Below are 24226 nucleotides of genomic sequence, written 5' to 3' on the forward strand. Positions count from 1 at the left end.
CACAATGTCCCCCATGCAATATGGCTGACTTGGAAGTCACCTATAGGACATGGCAACCAGCACAATGTCCCGCATGCAATATGGCTGACTTGGAAGTCACCTATACAATACAACCAGCACAATGTCCCCCATGCAATATGGCTGACTTGGAAGTCACCTATACAATACAACCAGCACAATGTCCCCCATGCAATATGGCTGACTTGGAAGTCACCTATAGGACATGGCAACCAGCACAATGTCCCCCATGCAATATGGCTGACTTGGAAGTCACCTATACAAGACAACCAGCACAATGTCCCAAATGCAATATGGCTGACTTGGAAGTCACCTATAGAACATGGCCACCAGCACAATGTCCCCCATGCAATATGGCTGACTTGGAAGTCACCTATACAAGACAACCAGCACAATGTCCACCATGCAATATGGCTGACTTGGAAGTCACCTATAGGACATGGCCACCAGCACAATGTCCCCCATGCAATATGGCTGACTTGGAAGTCACCTATACAATACAACCAGCACAATGTCCCCCATGCAATATGGCTGATTTGGAAGTCACCTATACAACACAACCAGCACAATGTCCCCCATGCAATATGGCTGACTTGGAAGTCACCAATACAAGACAACCAGCACAATGTCCCCCATGCAATATGGCTGACTTGGAAGTCAACTATAGAACATGGCCACCAGCACAATGTCCCCCATGCAATATGGCTGACTTGGAAGTCACCTATACAACATGGCAACCAGCACAATGTCCCCCAAGCAATATGGCTGACTTGGAAGTCACCTATACAACATGACAACCAGCACAATTTCCCCCATGCAATATGGCTGACTTGGAAGTCACCTATAGGACATGGCAACCAGCACAATGTCCCCCATGCAATATGGCTGACTTGTAAGTCACCTATACAACATGGCAACCAGCACAATGTCCCCCATGCAATATGGCTGACTTGGAAGTCACCTATACAACATGGCAACCAGCACAATGTCCCCCATGCAATATGGCTGACTTGGAAGTCACCTATACAAGACAACCAGCACAATGTCCCAAATGCAATATGCCTGACTTGGCAGTCACCTATAGAACATGGCCACCAGCACAATGTCCCCCATGCAATATGGCTGACTTGGAAGTCACCTATACAACACAACCAGCACAATGTCCCCCAAGCAATATGGCTCACTTGGAAGTCACCTATACAACATGGCCACCAGCACAATGTCCCCCATGCAATATGGCTGACTTGGAAGTCAGCTATACAATACAACCAGCACAATGTCCCCCAAGCAATATGGCTGATTTGGAAGTCACCTATAGAACATGGCCACCAGCACAATGTCCCCCATGCAATATGGCTGACTTGGAAGTCACCTATAGAACATGGCCACAAGCACAATGTCCCCCATGCAATATGGAAGTCACCTATACAACATGGCAACCAGCACAATGTCCCCCAAGCAAAATGGCTGACTTGGAAGTCACCTAATAGAACATGGCCACCAGCACAATGTCCCCCAAGCAATATGGCTGACTTGGAAGTCACCTATAGAACATGGCAACCAGCACAATGTCCCCCTAGCAATATGGCTGACTTGGAAGTCACCTATACAAGACAACCAGCACAATGTCCCCCATGCAATATGGCTGACTTGGAAGTCACCTATAGGACATGGCAACCAGCACAATGTCCCGCATGCAATATGGCTGACTTGGAAGTCACCTATACAATACAACCAGCACAATGTCCCCCATGCAATATGGCTGACTTGGAAGTCACCTAAACAATACAACCAGCACAATGTCCCCCATGCAATATGGCTGACTTGGAAGTCACCTATACAACATGGCAACCAGCACAATGTCCCCCATGCAATATGGCTTACTTGGAAGTCACCTATACAAGACAACCAGCACAATGTCCCCCATGCAATATGGCTGACTTGGAAGTCACCTATAGGACATGGCAACCAGCACAATGTCCCCCAAGCAATATGGCTGACTTGGAAGTCACCTATACAAGACAACCAGCACAATGTCCCAAATGCAATATGGCTGACTTGGAAGTCACCTATAGAACATTGCCACCAGCACAATGTCCCCCATGCAATATGGCTGACTTGGAAGTCACCTATACAACATACAACCAGCACAATGTCCCCTAAGCAATATGGCTGACTTGGAAGTCACCTATACAAGACAACCAGCACAATGTCCCCCATGCAATATGGCTGACTTGGAAGTCACCTATAGGACATGGCCACCAGCACAATGTCCCCCATGCAATATGGCTGACTTGGAAGTCACCTATACAATACAACCAGCACAATGTCCCCCATGCAATATGGCTGACTTGGAAGTCACCTATACAATACAACCAGCACAATGTCCCCCATGCAATCTGGCTGACTTGGAAGTCACCTATACAATACAACCAGCACAATGTCCCCCATGCAATATGGCTGATTTGGAAGTCACCTATACAACACAACCAGCACAATGTCCCCCATGCAATATGGCTGACTTGGAAGTCACCAATACAAGACAACCAGCACAATGTCCCCCATGCAATATGGCTGACTTGGAAGTCAACTACAGAACATGGCCACCAGCACAATGTCCCCCATGCAATATGGCTGACTTGGAAGTCACCTATACAACATGGCAACCAGCACAATGTCCCCCAAGCAATATGGCTGACTTGGAAGTCACCTATACAACATGACAACCAGCACAATTTCCCCCATGCAATATGGCTGACTTGGAAGTCACCTATAGGACATGGCAACCAGCACAATGTCCCCCATGCAATATGGCTGACTTGTAAGTCACCTATACAACATGGCAACCAGCACAATGTCCCCCATGCAATATGGCTGACTTGGAAGTCACCTATACAACATGGCAACCAGCACAATGTCCCCCATGCAATATGGCTGACTTGGAAGTCACCTATACAAGACAACCAGCACAATGTCCCAAATGCAATATGCCTGACTTGGCAGTCACCTATAGAACATGGCCACCAGCACAATGTCCCCCATGCAATATGGCTGACTTGGAAGTCACCTATACAACACAACCAGCACAATGTCCCCCAAGCAATATGGCTCACTTGGAAGTCACCTATACAACATGGCCACCAGCACAATGTCCCCCATGCAATATGGCTGACTTGGAAGTCACCTATACAATACAACCAGCACAATGTCCCCCAAGCAATATGGCTGATTTGGAAGTCACCTATAGAACATGGCCACCAGCACAATGTCCCCCATGCAATATGGCTGACTTGGAAGTCACCTATAGAACATGGCCACCAGCACAATGTCCCCCATGCAATATGGAAGTCACCTATACAACATGGCAACCAGCACAATGTCCCCCAAGCAATATGGCTGACTTGGAAGTCACCTAATAGAACATGGCCACCAGCACAATGTCCCCCAAGCAATATGGCTGACTTGGAAGTCACCTATAGAACATGGCAACCAGCACAATGTCCCCCAAGCAATATGGCTGACTTGGAAGTCACCTATACAAGACAACCAGCACAATGTCCCCCATGCAATATGGCTGATTTGGAAGTCACCTATAGGACATGGCAACCAGCACAATGTCCCGCATGCAATATGGCTGACTTGGAAGTCACCTATACAATACAACCAGCACAATGTCCCGCATGCAATATGGCTGACTTGGAAGTCACCTATACAATACAACCAGCACAATGTCCCCCATGCAATATGGCTGACTTGGAAGTCACCTATACAACATGGCAACCAGCACAATGTCCCCCATGCAATATGGCTTACTTGGAAGTCACCTATACAAGACAACCAGCACAATGTCCCCCATGCAATATGGCTGACTTGGAAGTCACCTATAGGACATGGCAACCAGCACAATGTCCCCCAAGCAATATGGCTGACTTGGAAGTCACCTATACAAGACAACCAGCACAATGTCCCAAATGCAATATGGCTGACTTGGAAGTCACCTATAGAACATTGCCACCAGCACAATGTCCCCCATGCAATATGGCTGACTTGGAAGTCACCTATACAACATACAACCAGCACAATGTCCCCTAAGCAATATGGCTGACTTGGAAGTCACCTATACAAGACAACCAGCACAATGTCCCCCATGCAATATGGCTGACTTGGAAGTCACCTATAGGACATGGCCACCAGCACAATGTCCCCCATGCAATATGGCTGACTTGGAAGTCACCTATACAATACAACCAGCACAATGTCCCCCATGCAATATGGCTGACTTGGAAGTCACCTATACAATACAACCAGCACAATGTCCCCCATGCAATATGGCTGATTTTGGAAGTCACCTATAAAACACAACCAGCACAATGTCCCCCATGCAATATGGCTGACTTGGAAATCACCTATACAAGACAACCAGCACAATGTCCCAAATGCAATATGGCTGACTTGGAAGTCACCTATAGAACATGGCCACCAGCACAATGTCCCCCATGCAATATGGCTGACTTGGAAGTCACCTATACAAGACAACCAGCACAATGTCCCCCATGCAATATGGCTGACTTGGAAGTCACCTATAGGACATGGCCACCAGCACAATGTCCCCCATGCAATATGGCTGACTTGGAAGTCACCTATACAATACAACCAGCACAATGTCCCCCATGCAATATGGCTGATTTGGAAGTCACCTATACAACACAACCAGCACAATGTCCCCCATGCAATATGGCTGACTTGGAAGTCACCAATACAAGACAACCAGCACAATGTCCCCCATGCAATATGGCTGACTTGGAAGTCACCTATAGAACATGGCCACCAGCACAATGTCCCCCATGCAATATGGCTGACTTGGAAGTCACCTATACAACATGGCAACCAGCACAATGTCCCCCAAGCAATATGGCTGACTTGGAAGTCACCTATACAACATGGCAACCAGCACAATGTCCCACAAGCAATATGGCTGACTTGGAAGTCACCTATAGAACATGGCAACCAGCACAATGTCCCCCAAGCAATATGGCTGACTTAAAAGTCACCTATACAAGACAACCAGCACAATTTCCCCCATGCAATATGGCTGACTTGGAAGTCACCTATAGGACATGGCAACCAGCACAATGTCCCCCATGCAATATGGCTGACTTGTAAGTCACCTATACAACATGGCAACCAGCACAATGTCCCCCATGCAATATGGCTGACTTGGAAGTCACCTATACAACATGGCAACCAGCACAATGTCCCCCATGCAATATGGCTGACTTGAAAGTCACCTATACAACATGGCCACCAGCACAATGTCCCCCATGCAACACGGCTGACTTGGAAGTCACCTATACAAGACAACTAGCACAATGTCCCCCATGCAATATGGCTGACTTGGAAGTCACCTATACAACACAACCAGCACAATGTCCCCCAAGCAATATGGCTCACTTGGAAGTCACCTATACAACATGGCAACCAGCACAATGTCCCCCATGCAATATGGCTGACTTGGAAGTCACCTATACAATACAACCAGCACAATGTCCCCCAAGCAATATGGCTGACTTGGAAGTCACCTATAGAACATGGCCACCAGCACAATGTCCCCCATGCAATATGGCTGACTTGGAAGTCACCTATACAAGACAACCAGCACAATGTCCCCCATGCAATATGGCTGACTTGGAAGTCACCTATAGAACATGGCCACCAGCACAATGTCCCCCATGCAATATGGCTGACTTGGAAGTCACCTATACAACATGGCAACCAGCACAATGTCCCCCAAGCAATATGGCTGACTTGGAAGTCACCTATAGAACATGGCCACCAGCACAATGTCCCCCAAGCAATATGGCTGACTTGGAAGTCACCTATAGAACATGGCAACCAGCACAATGTCCCCCAAGCAATATGGCTGACTTGGAAGTCACCTATACAAGACAACCAGCACAATGTCCCCCATGCAATATGGCTGACTTGGAAGTCACCTATAGGACATGGCAACCAGCAAAATGTCCCGCAAGCAAAATGGCTGACTTGGAAGTCACCTATACAATACAACCAGCACAATGTCCCCCAAGCAATATGGCTGACTTGGAAGTCACCTATAGAACATGGCCAGCAGCACAATGTCCCCCATGCAATATGGCTGACTTGGAAGTCACCTATACAAGACAACCAGCACAATGTCCCCCATGCAATATGGCTGACTTGGAAGTCACCTATAGAACATGGCCACCAGCACAATGTCCCCCATGCAATTTGGCTGACTTGGAAGTCACCTATACAACATGGCAACCAGCACAATGTCCCCCAAGCAATATGGCTGACTTGGAAGTCACCTATAGAACATGGCCACCAGCACAATGTCCCCGAAGCAATATGGCTGACTTGGAAGTCACCTATACAAGACAACCAGCACAATGTCCCCCATGCAATATGGCTGACTTGGAAGTCACCTATAGAACATGGCCACCAGCACAATGTCCCCCATGCAATATGGCTCACTTGGAAGTCACCTATAGAACATGGCAACCAGCACAATGTCCCCCATGCAATATGGCTGACATGGAAGTCACCTATACAATACAACCAGCACAATGTCCCCCATGCAATATGGCTGATTTGGAAGTCACCTATACAACACAACCAGCACAATGTCCCCCATGCAATATGGCTGACTTGGAAGTCACCTATACAACATGGCAACCAGCACAATGTCCCCCATGCAATATGGCTGACTTGGAAGTCACCTATACAATACAACCAGCACAATGTCCCCCAAGCAATATGGCTGACTTGGAAGTTACCTATACAAGACAACCAGCACAATGTCCCCCATGCAATATGGCTGACTTGGAAGTCACCTATACAATACAACCAGCACAATGTCCCCCATGCAATATGGCTGATTTGGAAGTCACCTATACAACACAACCAGCACAATGTCCCCCATGCAATATGGCTGACTTGGAAGTCACCTATACAAGACAACCAGCACAATGTCCCAAATGCAATATGGCTGACTTGGAAGTCACCTATAGAACATGGCCACCAGCACAATGTCCCCCATGCAATATGGCTGACTTGGAAGTCACCTATACAACATGGCAACCAGCACAATTTCCCCCATGCAATATGGCTGACTTGGAAGTCACCTATACAATACAACCAGCACAATGTCCCCCAAGCAATATGGCTGACTTGGAAGTCACCTATACAAGACAACCAGCACAATGTCCCCCATGCAATATGGCTGACTTGGAAGTCACCTATACAATACAACCAGCACAATGTCCCCCATGCAATATGGCTGACTTGGAAGTCACCTATACAACATGGCAACCAGCACAATGTCCCCCATGCAATATGGCTGACTTGGAAGTCACCTATACAAGACAACCAGCACAATGTCCCCCATGCAATATGGCTGACTTGGAAGTCACCTATACAACATGGCCACCAGCACAATGTCCCCCATGCAAAATGGCTGACTTGGAAGTCACCTATACAACATGGCAACCAGCACAATGTCCCCCAAGCAATATGGCTGACTTGGAAGTCACCTATAGAACATAGCCACCAGCACAATGTCCCCCAAGCAATATGGCTGACTTGGAAGTCACCTATAGAACATGGCAACCAGCACAATGTCCCCCAAGCAATATGGCTGACTTGGAAGTCACCTATACAAGACAACCAGCACAATGTCCCCCATGAAATATGGCTGACTTGGAAGTCACCTATAGGACATGGCAACCAGCACAATGTCCCCCATGCAATATGGCTGACTTGGAAGTCACCTATAGAACATGGCCACCAGCACAATGTCCCCCAAGCAATATGGCTCACTTGGAAGTCACCTATACAATACAACCAGCACAATGTCCCCCATGCAATATGGCTGACTTGGAAGTCACCTATACAATACAACCAGCACAATGTCCCAAATGCAATATGGCTGACTTGGAAGTCACCTATACAAGACAACCAGCACAATGTCCCCCATGCAATATGGCTGACTTGGAAGTCACCTATACAATACAACCAGCACAATGTCCCCCATGCAATATGGCTGATTTGGAAGTCACCTATACAACACAACCAGCACAATGTCCCCCATGCAATATGGCTGACTTGGAAGTCACCTATACAAGACAACCAGCACAATGTCCCAAATGCAATATGGCTGACTTGGAAGTCACCTATAGAACATGGCCACCAGCACAATGTCCCCCATGCAATATGGCTGACTTGGAAGTCACCTATACAACATGGCAACCAGCACAATGTCCCCCATGCAATATGGCTGACTTGGAAGTCACCTATACAATACAACCAGCACAATGTCCACCAAGCAATATGGCTGACTTGGAAGTCACCTATACAAGACAACCAGCACAATGTCCCCCATGCAATATGGCTGACTTGGAAGTCACCTATAGGACATGGCCACCAGCACAATGTCCCCTATGCAATATGGCTGACTTGGAAGTCACCTATACAATACAACCAGCACAATGTCCCCCATGCAATATGGCTGACTTGGAAGTCACCTATACAATACAACCAGCACAATGTCCCCCATGCAATATGGCTGACTTGGAAGTCACCTATACAATACAACCAGCACAATGTCCCCCATGCAATATGGCTGATTTGGAAGTCACCTATACAACACAACCAGCACAATGTCCCCCATGCAATATGGCTGACTTGGAAGTCACCTATACAAGACAACCAGCACAATGTCCCCCATGCAATATGGCTGACTTGGAAGTCACCTATAGAACATGGCCACCAGCACAATGTCCCCCATGCAATATGGCTGACTTGGAAGTCACCTATAGAACATGGCCACCAGCACAATGTCCCCCAAGCAATATGGCTGACTTGGAAGTCACCTATAGAACATGGCAAAAAGCACAATGTCCCCCAAGCAATATGGCTGACTTGGAAGTCACCTATACAAGACAACCAGCACAATGTCCCCCATGCAATATGGCTGACTTGGAAGTCACCTATAGGACATGGCAACCAGCACAATGTCCCCCATGCAATATGGCTGACTTGGAAGTCACCTATAGAACATGGCCACCAGCACAATGTCCCCCAAGCAATATGGCTGACTTGGAAGTCACCTATACAATACAACCAGCACAATGTCCCCCAAGCAATATGGCTGACTTGGAAGTCACCTATACAAGACAACCAGCACAATGTCCCCCATGCAATATGGCTGACTTGGAAGTCACCTATACAATACAACCAGTACAATGTCCCCCATGCAATATGGCTGATTTGGAAGTCACCTATACAACACAACCGGCACAATGTCCCCCATGCAATATGGCTGACTTGGAAGTCACCTATACAAGACAACCAGCACAATGTCCCAAATGCAATATGGCTGACTTGGAAGTCACCTATAGAACATGGCCACCAGCACAATGTCCCCCATGCAATATGGCTGACTTGGAAGTCACCTATACAACATGGCAACCAGCACAATGTCCCCCATGCAATATGGATTACTTGGAAGTCACCTATACAATACAACCAGCACAATGTCCCCCATGCAATATGGCTGACTTGGAAGTCACCTATACAAGACAACCAGCACAATGTCCCCCATGCAATATGGCTGACTTGGATGTCACCTATAGGACATGGCAACCAGCACAATGTCCCCCAAGCAATATGGCTGACTTGGAAGTCACCTATACAAGACAACCAGCACAATGTTCCAAATGCAATATGGCTGACTTGGAAGTCACCTATAGAACATGGCCACCAGCACAATGTCCCCCATGCAATATGGCTGACTTGGAAGTCACCTATACAACATGGCAACCAGCACAATGTCCCCCATGCAATATGGATGACTTGGAAGTCACCTATACAATACAACCAGCACAATGTCCCCCATGCAATATGGCTGACTTGGAAGTCACCTATACAATACAACCAGCACAATGTCCCCCATGCAATATGGCTGACTTGGAAGTCACCTATACAATACAACCAGCACAATGTCCCAAATGCAATATGGCTGACTTGGAAGTCACCTATACAACATGGCAACCAGCACAATGTCCCCCATGCAATATGGCTGACTTGGAAGTCACCTATACAATACAACCAGCACAATGTCCCCCAAGCAATATGGCTGACTTGGAATTCACCTATACAAGACAACCAGCACAATGTCCCCCATGCAATATGGCTGACTTGGAAGTCACCTATACAAGACAACCAGCACAATGTCCCCCATGCAATATGGCTGACTTGGAAGTCACCTATACAATACAACCAGCACAATGTCCCCCATGTAATATGGCTGATTTGGAAGTCACCTATACAACACAACCAGCACAATGTCCCCCATGCAATATGGCTGACTTGGAAGTCACCTATACAAGACAACCAGCACAATGTCCCAAATGCAATATGGCTGACTTGGAAGTCACCTATAGAACATGGCCACCAGCACATTGTCCCCCATGCAATATGGCTGACTTGGAAGTCACCTATACAACATGGCAACCAGCACAATTTCCCCCATGCAATATGGCTGACTTAGAAGTCACCTATACAAGACAACCAGCACAATGTCCCCCATGCAATATGGCTGACTTGGAAGTCACCTATAGGACATGGCCACCAGCACAATGTCCCCCATGCAATATGGCTGACTTGGAAGTCACCTATACAATACAACCAGCACAATGTCCCCCAAGCAATATGGCTGACTTGGAAGTCACCTATAGAACATGGCCACCAGCACAATGTCCCCCAAGCAATATGGCTGACTTGGAAGTCACCTATAGAACATGGCAACCAGCACAATGTCCCCCAAGCAATATGGCTGACTTGGAAGTCACCTATACAAGACAACCAGCACAATGTCCCCCATGCAATATGGCTGACTTGGAAGTCACCTATAGGACATGGCAACCAGCACAATGTCCCCCATGCAATATGGCTGACTTGGAAGTCACCTATAGAACATGGCCACCAGCACAATGTCCCCCAAGCAATATGGCTCACTTGGAAGTCACCTATACAATACAACCAGCACAATGTCCCCCATGCAATATGGCTGACTTGGAAGTCACCTATACAATACAACCAGCACAATGTCCCAAATGCAATATGGCTGACTTGGAAGTCACCTATAGAACATGGCCACCAGCACAATATCCCCCATGCAATATGGCTGACTTGGAAGTCACCTATAGAACATGGCAACCAGCACAATGTCCCCCAAGCAATATTGCTGACTTGGAAGTCACCTATACAAGACAACCAGCACAATTTCCCCCATGCAATATGGCTGACTTGGAAGTCACCTATAGGACATGGCAACCAGCACAATGTCCCCCATGCAATATGGCTGACTTGGAAGTCACCTATACAATACAACCAGCACAATGTCCGCCATGCAATATGGCTGACTTGGAAGTCACCTATACAACATGGCATCCAGCACAATGTCCCCCATGCAATATGGCTGACTTGGAAGTCACCTATAGAACATGGCCACCAGCACAATGTCCCCCATGCAATATGGCTGACTTGGAAGTCACCTATACAACATGGCAACCAGCACAATGTCCCCCAAGCAATATGGCTGACTTGGAAGTCACCTATAGAACATGGCCACCAGCACAATGTCCCCCAAGCAATATGGCTGACTTGGAAGTCACCTATAGAACATGGCAACCAGCACAATGTCCCCCAAGCAATATGGCTGACTTGGAAGTCACCTATACAAGACAACCAGCACAATGTCCCCCATGCAATATGGCTGACTTGGAAGTCACCTATAGGACATGGCAACCAGCACAATGTCCCCCATGCAATATAGCTGACTTGGAAGTCACCTATAGAACATGGCCACCAGCACAATGTCCCCCAAGCAATATGGCTGACTTGGAAGTCACCTATACAACATGGCAACCAGCACAATGTCCCCCATGCAATATGGATGACTTGTAAGTCACCTATACAATACAACCAGCACAATGTCCCCCATGCAATATGGCTGACTTGGAAGTCACCTATACAAGACAACCAGCACAATGTCCCCCATGCAATATGGCTGACTTGGAAGTCACCTATACAAGACAACCAGCACAATGTCCCCCATGCAATATGGCTGACTTGGAAGTCACCTATAGGACATGGCAACCAGCACAATGTCCCCCAAGCAATATGGCTGACTTGTAAGTCACCTATAGAACATGGCCACCAGCACAATGTCCCCCATGCAATATGGCTGACTTGGAAGTCACCTATACAATACAACCAGCACAATGTCCCCCATGCAATATGGCTGACTTGGAAGTCACCTATACAATACAACCAGCACAATGTCCCCCATGCAATATGGCTGACTTGGAAGTCACCTATACAATACAACCAGCACAATGTCCCAAATGCAATATGGCTGACTTGGAAGTCACCTATACAACATGGCAACCAGCACAATGTCCCCCATGCAATATGGCTGACTTGGAAGTCACCTATACAATACAACCAGCACAATGTCCCCCAAGCAATATGGCTGACTTGGAAGTCACCTATACAAGACAACCAGCACAATGTCCCCCATGCAATATGGCTGACTTGGAAGTCACCTATACAAGACAACCAGCACAATGTCCCCCATGCAATATGGCTGACTTGGAAGTCACCTATACAATACAACCAGCACAATGTCCCCCATGCAATATGGCTGATTTGGAAGTCACCTATACAACACAACCAGCACAATGTCCCCCATGCAATATGGCTGACTTGGAAGTCACCTATACAAGACAACCAGCACAATGTCCCAAATGCAATATGGCTGACTTGGAAGTCACCTATAGAACATGGCCACCAGCACATTGTCCCCCATGCAATATGGCTGACTTGGAAGTCACCTATACAACATGGCAACCAGCACAATTTCCCCCATGCAATATGGCTGACTTGGAAGTCACCTATACAATACAACCAGCACAATGTCCCCCAAGCAATATGGCTGACTTGGAAGTCACCTATACAAGACAACCAGCACAATGTCCCCCATGCAATATGGCTGACTTGGAAGTCACATATAGGACATGGCCACCAGCACAATGTCCCCCATGCAATATGGCTGACTTGGAAGTCACCCATACAATACAACCAGCACAATGTCCCGCAAGCAATATGGCTGACTTGGAAGTCACCTATAGAACATGGCCACCAGCACAATGTCCCCCATGCAATATGGCTGACTTGGAAGTCACCTATACAATACAACCAGCACAATGTCCCAAATGCAATATGGCTGACTTGGAAGTCACCTATACAACATGGCAACCAGCACAATGTCCCCCATGCAATATGGCTGACTTGGAAGTCACCTATACAATACAACCAGCACAATGTCCCCCAAGCAATATGGCTGACTTGGAAGTCACCTATACAAGACAACCAGCACAATGTCCCCCATGCAATATGGCTGACTTGGAAGTCACCTATACAAGACAACCAGCACAATGTCCCCCATGCAATATGGCTGACTTGGAAGTCACCTATACAATACAACCAGCACAATGTCCCCCATGCAATATGGCTGATTTGGAAGTCACCTATACAACACAACCAGCACAATGTCCCCCATGCAATATGGCTGACTTGGAAGTCACCTATACAAGACAACCAGCACAATGTCCCAAATGCAATATGGCTGACTTGGAAGTCACCTATAGAACATGGCCACCAGCACATTGTCCCCCATGCAATATGGCTGACTTGGAAGTCACCTATACAACATGGCAACCAGCACAATTTCCCCCATGCAATATGGCTGACTTGGAAGTCACCTATACAAGACAACCAGCACAATGTCCCCCATGCAATATGGCTGACTTGGAAGTCACCTATAGGACATGGCCACCAGCACAATGTCCCCCATGCAATATGGCTGACTTGGAAGTCACCTATACAATACAACCAGCACAATGTCCCCCAAGCAATATGGCTGACTTGGAAGTCACCTATAGAACATGGCCACCAGCACAATGTCCCCCAAGCAATATGGCTGACTTGGAAGTCACCTATAGAACATGGCAACCAGCACAATGTCCCCCAAGCAATATGGCTGACTTGGAAGTCACCTATACAAGACAACCAGCACAATGTCCCCCATGCAATATGGCTGACTTGGAAGTCACCTATAGGACATGGCAACCAGCACAATGTCCCCCATGCAATATGGCTGACTTGGAAGTCACCTATAGAACATGGCCACCAGCACAATGTCCCCCAAGCAATATGGCTCACTTGGAAGTCACCTATACAATACAACCAGCACAATGTCCCCCATGCAATATGGCTGACTTGGAAGTCACCTATACAATACAACCAGCACAATGTCCCAATGCAATATGGCTGACTTGGAAGTCACCTATAGAACATGGCCACCAGCACAATGTCCCCCATGCAATATGGCTGACTTGGAAGTCACCTATAGAACATGGCAACCAGCACAATGTCCCCCAAGCAATATGGCTGACTTGGAAGTCACCTATACAAGACAACCAGCACAATTTCCCCCATGCAATATGGCTGACTTGGAAGTCACCTATAGGACATGGCAACCAGCACAATGTCCCCCATGCAATATGGCTGACTTGGAAGTCACCTATACAATACAACCAGCACAATGTCCGCCATGCAATATGGCTGACTTGGAAGTCACCTATAGGACATGGCAACCAGCACAATGTCCCCCATGCAATATAGCTGACTTGGAAGTCACCTATACAAGACAACCAGCACAATGTCCCCCATGCAATATGGCTGACTTGGAAGTCACCTATAGGACATGGCAACCAGCACAATATCCCCCATGCAATATGGCTGACTTGGAAGTCACCTATACAAGACAACCAGCACAATGTCCCCCATGCAATATGGCTGACTTGGAAGTCACCTATAGGACATGGCAACCAGCACAATGTCCCCCATGCAATATGGCTGACTTGGAAGTCACCTATAGAACATGGCCACCAGCACAATGTCCCCCAAGCAATATGGCTCACTTGGAAGTCACCTATACAATACAACCAGCACAATGTCCCCCATGCAATATGGCTGACTTGGAAGTCACCTATACAATACAACCAGCACAATGTCCCAATGCAATATGGCTGACTTGGAAGTCACCTATAGAACATGGCCACCAGCACAATGTCCCCCATGCAATATGGCTGACTTGGAAGTCACCTATAGAACATGGCAACCAGCGCAATGTCCCCCAAGCAATATGGCTGACTTGGAAGTCACCTATACAAGACAACCAGCACAATTTCCCCCATGCAATATGGCTGACTTGGAAGTCACCTATAGGACATGGCAACCAGCACAATGTCCCCCATGCAATATGGCTGACTTGGAAGTCACCTATACAATACAACCAGCACAATGTCCGCCATGCAATATGGCTGACTTGGAAGTCACCTATAGGACATGGCAACCAGCACAATGTCCCCCATGCAATATAGCTGACTTGGAAGTCACCTATACAAGACAACCAGCACAATGTCCCCCATGCAATATGGCTGACTTGGAAGTCACCTATAGGACATGGCAACCAGCACAATGTCCCCCATGCAATATGGCTGACTTGGAAGTCACCTATACAAGACAACCAGCACAATGTCCCCCATGCAATATGGCTGACTTGGAAGTCACCTATAGGACATGGCAACCAGCACAATGTCCCCCATGCAATATAGCTGACTTGGAAGTCACCTATAGAACATGGCCACCAGCACAATGTCCCCCAAGCAATATGGCTGACTTGGAAGTCACCTATACAACATGGCAACCAGCACAATGTCCCCCATGCAATATGGATGACTTGTAAGTCACCTATACAATACAACCAGCACAATGTCCCCCATGCAATATGGCTGACTTGGAAGTCACCTATACAAGACAACCAGCACAATGTCCCCCATGCAATATGGCTGACTTGGAAGTCACCTATAGGACATGGCAACCAGCACAATGTCCCCCAAGCAATATGGCTGACTTGGAAGTCACCTATACAAGACAACCAGCACAATGTCCCAAATGCAATATGGCTGACTTGGAAGTCACCTATAGAACATGGCCACCAGCACAATGTCCCCCATGCAATATGGCTGACTTGGAAGTCACCTATACAATACAACCAGCACAATGTCCCCCATGCAATATGGCTGACTTGGAAGTCACCTATACAATACAACCAGCACAATGTCCCCCATGCAATATGGCTGACTTGGAAGTCATCTATACAATACAACCAGCACAATGTCCCAAATGCAATATGGCTGACTTGGAAGTCACCTATACAACATGGCAACCAGCACAATGTCCCCCATGCAATATGGCTGACTTGGAAGTCACCTATACAATACAACCAGCACAATGTCCCCCAAGCAATATGGCTGACTTGGAAGTCACCTATACAAGACAACCAGCACAATGTCCCCCATGCAATATGGCTGACTTGGAAGTCACCTATACAAGACAACCAGCACAATGTCCCCCATGCAATATGGCTGACTTGGAAGTCACCTATACAATACAACCAGCACAATGTCCCCCATGCAATATGGCTGATTTGGAAGTCACCTATACAACACAACCAGCACAATGTCCCACATGCAATATGGCTGACTTGGAAGTCACCTATAGAACATGGCCACCAGCACATTGTCCCCCATGCAATATGGCTGACTTGGAAGTCACCTATACAACATGGCAACCAGCACAATTTGCCCCATGCAATATGGCTGACTTGGAAGTCACCTATACAATACAACCAGCACAATGTCCCCCAAGCAATATGGCTGACTTGGAAGTCACCTATACAAGACAACCAGCACAATGTCCCCCATGCAATATGGCTGACTTGGAAGTCACATATAGGACATGGCCACCAGCACAATGTCCCCCATGCAATATGGCTGACTTGGAAGTCACCTATACAATACAACCAGCACAATGTCCCCCAAGCAATATGGCTGACTTGGAAGTCACCTATAGAACATGGCCACCAGCACAATGTCCCCCATGCAATATGGCTGACTTGGAAGTCACCTATAGAACATGGCAACCAGCACAATGTCCGCCAAGCAATATGGCTGACTTGGAAGTCACCTATACAAGACAACCAGCACAATTTCCCCCATGCAATATGGCTGACTTGGAAGTCACCTATAGGACATGGCAACCAGCACAATGTCCCCCATGCAATATGGCTGACTTGGAAGTCACCTATACAATACAACCAGCACAATGTCCCCCATGCAATATGGCTGACTTGGAAGTCACCTATACAACATGGCAACCAGCACAATGTCCCCCATGCAATATGGCTGACTTGGAAGTCACCTATAGAACATGGCCACCAGCACAATGTCCCCCATGCAATATGGCTGACTTGGAAGTCACCTATACAACATGGCAACCAGCACAATGTCCCCCAAGCAATATGGCTGACTTGGAAGTCACCTATAGAACATGGCCACCAGCACAATGTCCCCCAAGCAATATGGCTGACTTGGAAGTCACCTATAGAACATGGCAACCAGCACAATGTCCCCCAAGCAATTTGGCTGACTTGGAAGTCACCTATACAAGACAACCAGCACAATGTCCCCCATGCAATATGGCTGACTTGGAAGTCACCTATAGGACATGGCAACCAGCACAATGTCCCCCATGCAATATGGCTGACTTGGAAGTCACCTATAGAACATGGCCACCAGCACAATGTCCCCCAAGCAATATGGCTGACTTGGAAGTCACCTATACAACATGGCAACCAGCACAATGTCCCCCATGCAATATGGATGACTTGGAAGTCACCTATACAATACAACCAGCACAATGTCCCCCATGCAATATGGCTGACTTGGAAGTCACCTATACAATACAACCAGCACAATGTCCCCCATGCAATATGGCTGATTTGGAAGTCACCTATACAACACAACCAGCACAATGTCCCCCATGCAATATGGCTGACTTGGAAGTCACCTATACAAGACAACCAGCACAATGTCCCAAATGCAATATGGCTGACTTGGAAGTCACCTATAGAACATGGCCACCAGCACATTGTCCCCCATGCAATATGGCTGACTTGGAAGTCACCTATACAACATGGCAACCAGCACAATTTCCCCCATGCAATATGGCTGACTTGGAAGTCACCTATACAATACAACCAGCACAATGTCCCCCAAGCAATATGGCTGACTTGGAAGTCACCTATACAAGACAACCAGCACAATGTCCCCCAAGCAATATGGCTGACTTGGAAGTCACCTATACAAGACAACCAGCACAATTTCCCCCATGCAATATGGCTGACTTGGAAGTCACCTATAGGACATGGCAACCAGCACAATGTCCCCCATGCAATATGGCTGACTTGGAAGTCACCTATACAATACAACCAGCACAATGTCTCCCATGCAATATGGCTGACTTGGAAGTCACCTATACAACATGGCAACCAGCACAATGTCCCCCATGCAATATGGCTGACTTGGAAGTCACCTATAGAACATGGCCACCAGCACAATGTCCCCCATGCAATATGGCTGACTTGGAAGTCACCTATACAACATGGCAACCAGCACAATGTCCCCCAAGCAATATGGCTGACTTGGAAGTCACCTATAGAACATGGCCACCAGCACAATGTCCCCCAAGCAATATGGCTGACTTGGAAGTCACCTATAGAACATGGCAACCAGCACAATGTCCCCCAAGCAAAATGGCTGACTTGGAAGTCACCTATACAAGACAACCAGCACAATGTCCCCCATGCAATATGGCTGACTTGGAAGTCACCTATAGGACATGGCAACCAGCACAATGTCCCCCATGCAATATGGCTGACTTGGAAGTCACCTATAGAACATGACCACCAGCACAATGTCCCCCAAGCAATATGGCTGACTTGGAAGTCACCTATACAACATGGCAACCAGCACAATGTCCCCCATGCAATATGGATGACTTGGAAGTCACCTATACAATACAATCAGCACAATGTCCCCCATGCAATATGGCTGACTTGGAAGTCACATATACAAGACAACCAGCACAATGTCCCAAATGCAATATGGCTGACTTGGAAGTCACCTATAGAACATGGCCACCAGCACAATTTCCCCCATGCAATATGGCTGACTTGGAAGTCACCTATACAACATGGCAACCAGCACAATGTCCCCCATGCAATATGGATGACTTGGAAGTCACCTATACAATACAACCAGCACAATGTCCCCCATGCAATATGGCTGACTTGGAAGTCACCTATACAATACAACCAGCACAATGTCCCCCATGCAATATGGCTGACTTGGAAGTCACCTATACAATACAACCAGCACAATGTCCCAAATGCAATATGGCTGACTTGGAAGTCACCTATACAACATGGCAACCAGCACAATGTCCCCATGCAATATGGCTGACTTGGAAGTCACCTATACAATACAACCAGCACAATGTCCCCCAAGCAATATGGCTGACTTGGAAGTCACCTATACAAGACAACCAGCACAATGTCCCCCATGCAATATGGCTGACTTGGAAGTCACCTATACAAGACAACCAGCACAATGTCCCCCATGCAATATGGCTGACTTGGAAGTCACCTATACAATACAACCAGCACAATGTCCCCCATGCAATATGGCTGATTTGGAAGTCACCTATACAACACAACCAGCACAATGTCCCCCATGCAATATGGCTGACTTGGAAGTCACCTATACAAGACAACCAGCACAATGTCCCAAATGCAATATGGCTGACTTGGAAGTCACCTATAGAACATGGCCACCAGCACATTGTCCCCCATGCAATATGGCTGACTTGGAAGTCACCTATACAACATGGCAACCAGCACAATTTCCCCCATGCAATATGGCTGACTTGGAAGTCACCTATACAATACAACCAGCACAATGTCCCCCAAGCAATATGGCTGACTTGGAAGTCACCTATACAAGACAACCAGCACAATGTCCCCCATGCAATATGGCTGACTTGGAAGTCACCTATAGGACATGGCCACCAGCACAATGTCCCCCATGCAATATGGCTGACTTGGAAGTCACCTATACAATACAACCAGCACAATGTCCCCCAAGCAATATGGCTGACTTGGAAGTCACCTATAGAACATGGCCACCAGCACAATGTCCCCCAAGCAATATGGCTGACTTGGAAGTCACCTATAGAACATGGCAACCAGCACAATGTCCCCCAAGCAATATGGCTGACTTGGAAGTCACCTATACAAGACAACCAGCACAATGTCCCCCATGCAATATGGCTGACTTGGAAGTCACCTATAGGACATGGCAACCAGCACAATGTCCCCCATGCAATATGGCTGACTTGGAAGTCACCTATAGAACATGGCCACCAGCACAATGTCCCCCAAGCAATATGGCTCACTTGGAACTCACCTATACAATACAACCAGCACAATGTCCCCCATGCAATATGGCTGACTTGGAAGTCACCTATACAATACAACCAGCACAATGTCCCAAATGCAATATGGCTGACTTGGAAGTCACCTATAGAACATGGCCACCAGCACAATGTCCCCCATGCAATATGGCTGACTTGGAAGTCACCTATAGAACATGGCAACCAGCACAATGTCCCCCAAGCAATATGGCTGACTTGGAAGTCACCTATACAAGACAACCAGCACAATTTCCCCCATGCAATATGGCTGACTTGGAAGTCACCTATAGGACATGGCAACCAGCACAATGTTCCCCATGCAATATGGCTGACTTGGAAGTCACCTATACAATACAACCAGCACAATGTCCCCCATGCAATATGGCTGACTTGGAAGTCACCTATAGGACATGGCAACCAGCACAATGTCCCCCATGCAATATGGCTGACTTGGAAGTCACCTATACAATACAACCAGCACAATGTCCCCCATGCAATATGGCTGACTTGGAAGTCACCTATACAACATGGCAACCAGCACAATGTCCCCCCATGCAATATGGCTGACTTGGAAGTCACCTATAGAACATGGCCACCAGCACAATGTCCCCCATGCAATATGGCTGACTTGGAAGTCACCTATACAACATGGCAACCAGCACAATGTCCCCCAAGCAATATGGCTGACTTGGAAGTCACCTATAGAACATGGCAACCAGCACAATGTCCCCCAAGCAATATGGCTGACTTGGAAGTCACCTATACAAGACAACCAGCACAATGTCCCCCATGCAATATGGCTGACTTGGAAGTCACCTATAGGACATGGCAACCAGCACAATGTCCCCCATGCATTATGGCTGACTTGGAAGTCACCTATAGAACATGGCCACCAGCACAATGTCCCCCAAGCAATATGGCTGACTTGGAAGTCACCTATACAACATGGCAACCAGCACAATGTCCCCCATGCAATATGGCTGACTTGGAAGTCACCTATACAATACAACCAGCACAATGTCCCCCATGCAATATGGCTGACTTGGAAGTCACCTATACAATACAACCAGCACAATGTCCCAAATGCAATATGGCTGACTTGGAAGTCACCTATAGAACATGGCCACCAGCACAATGTCCCCCATGCAATATGGCTGACTTGGAAGTCACCTATACATCATGGCAACCAGCACAATGTTCCCCATGCAATATGGCTGACTTGGAAGTCACCTATACAATACAACCAGCACAATGTCCCCCAAGCAATATGGCTGACTTGGAAGTCACCTATACAAGACAACCAGCACAATGTCCCCCATGCAATATGGCTGACTTGGAAGTCACCTATACAATACAACCAGCACAATGTCCCCCATGCAATATGGCTGATTTGAAAGTCACCTATACAACACAACCAGCACAATGTCCCCCATGCAATATGGCTGACTTGGAAGTCACCTATACAAGACAACCAAAACAATGTCCCAAATGCAATATGGCTGACTTGGAAGTCACCTATAGAACATGGCCACCAGCACAATGTCCCCCATGCAATATGGCTGACTTGGAAGTCACCTATACAACATGGCAACCAGCACAATTTCCCCCATGCAATATGGCTGACTTGGAAGTCACCTATACAATACAACCAGCACAATGTCCCCCAAGCAATATGGCTGACTTGGAAGTCACCTATACAAGACAACCAGCACAATGTCCCCCATGCAATATGGCTGACTTGGAAGTCACCTATAGGACATGGCCACCAGCACAATGTCCCCCATGCAATATGGCTGACTTGGAAGTCACCTATACAATACAACCAGCACAATGTCCCCCATGCAATATGGCTGACTTGGAAGTCACCTATACAATACAACCAGCACAATGTCCCCCAAGCAATATGGCTGACTTGAAAGTCACCTATAGAACATGGCCACCAGCACAATGTCCCCCAAGCAATATGGCTGACTTGGAAGTCACCTATAGAACATGGCAACCAGCACAATGTCCCCCAAGCAATATGGCTGACTTGGAAGTCACCTATACAAGACAACCAGCACAATGTCCCCCATGCAATATGGCTGACTTGGAAGTCACCTATAGGACATGGCAACCAGCACAATGTCCCCCATGCAATATGGCTGACTTGGAAGTCACCTATAGAACATGGCCACCAGCACAATGTCCCCCAAGCAATATGGCTCACTTGGAAGTCACCTATACAATACAACCAGCACAATGTCCCCCATGCAATATGGCTGACTTGGAAGTCACCTATTCAATACAACCAGCACAATGTCCCAAATGCAATATGGCTGACTTGGAAGTCACCTATAGAACATGGCCACCAGCACAATGTCCCCCATGCAATATGGCTGACTTGAAAGTCACCTATACAAGACAACCAGCACAATTTCCCCCATGCAATATGGCTGACTTGGAAGTCACCTATAGGACATGGCAACCAGCACAATGTCCCCCATGCAATATGGCTGACTTGGAAGTCACCTATACAATACAACCAGCACAATGTCCCCCATGCAATATGGCTGACTTGGAAGTCACCTATACAAGACAACCAGCACAATGTCCCCCATGCAATATGGCTGACTTGGAAGTCACCTATACAACATGGCCACCAGCACAATGTCCCCCATGCAATATGGCTGACTTGGAAGTCACCTATAGAACATGGCCACCAGCACATTGTCCCCCATGCAATATGGCTGACTTGGAAGTCACCTATACAACATGGCAACCAGCACAATTTCCCCCATGCAATATGGCTGACTTGGAAGTCACCTATACAAGACAACCAGCACAATGTCCCAAATGCAATATGGCTGACTTGGAAGTCACCTATAGAACATGGCCACCAGCACATTGTCCCCCATGCAATATGGCTGACTTGGAAGTCACCTATACAACATGGCAACCAGCACAATTTCCCCCATGCAATATGGCTGACTTGGAAGTCACCTATACAATACAACCAGCACAATGTCCCCCAAGCAATATGGCTGACTTGGAAGTCACCTATACAAGACAACCAGCACAATGTCCCCCATGCAATATGGCTGACTTGGAAGTCACCTATACAATACAACCAGCACAATGTCCCCCAAGCAATATGGCTGACTTGGAAGTCACCTATAGAACATGGCCACCAGCACAATGTCCCCCATGCAATATGGCTGACCTGGAAGTCACCTATAGAACATGGCAACCAGCACAATGTCCGCCAAGCAATATGGCTGACTTGGAAGTCACCTATACAAGACAACCAGCACAATTTCCCCCATGCAATATGGCTGACTTGGAAGTCACCTATAGGACATGGCAACCAGCACAATGTCCCCCATGCAATATGGCTGACTTGGAAGTCACCTATACAACATGGCAACCAGCACAATGTCCCCCAAGCAATATGGCTCACTTGGAAGTCACCTATAGAACATGGCAACCAGCACAATGTCCCCCAAGCAATATGGCTGACTTGGAAGTCACCTATACAAGACAACCAGCACAATGTCCCCCATGCAATATGGCTGACTTGGAAGTCACCTATAGGACATGGCAACCAGCACAATGTCCCCCATGCAATATGGCTGACTTGGAAGTCACCTATAGAACATGGCCACCAGCACAATGTCCCCCAAGCAAT

The sequence above is a fragment of the Petromyzon marinus genome, unplaced genomic scaffold (assembly GCF_048934315.1).
Source record: "Petromyzon marinus isolate PM22_M1 ecotype Great Lakes invasive population unplaced genomic scaffold, UKy_Petmar_22M1.pri1.0 PM_G_Scaffold_1, whole genome shotgun sequence".
In the NCBI taxonomy this organism is placed as follows: domain Eukaryota; kingdom Metazoa; phylum Chordata; class Hyperoartia; order Petromyzontiformes; family Petromyzontidae; genus Petromyzon; species Petromyzon marinus.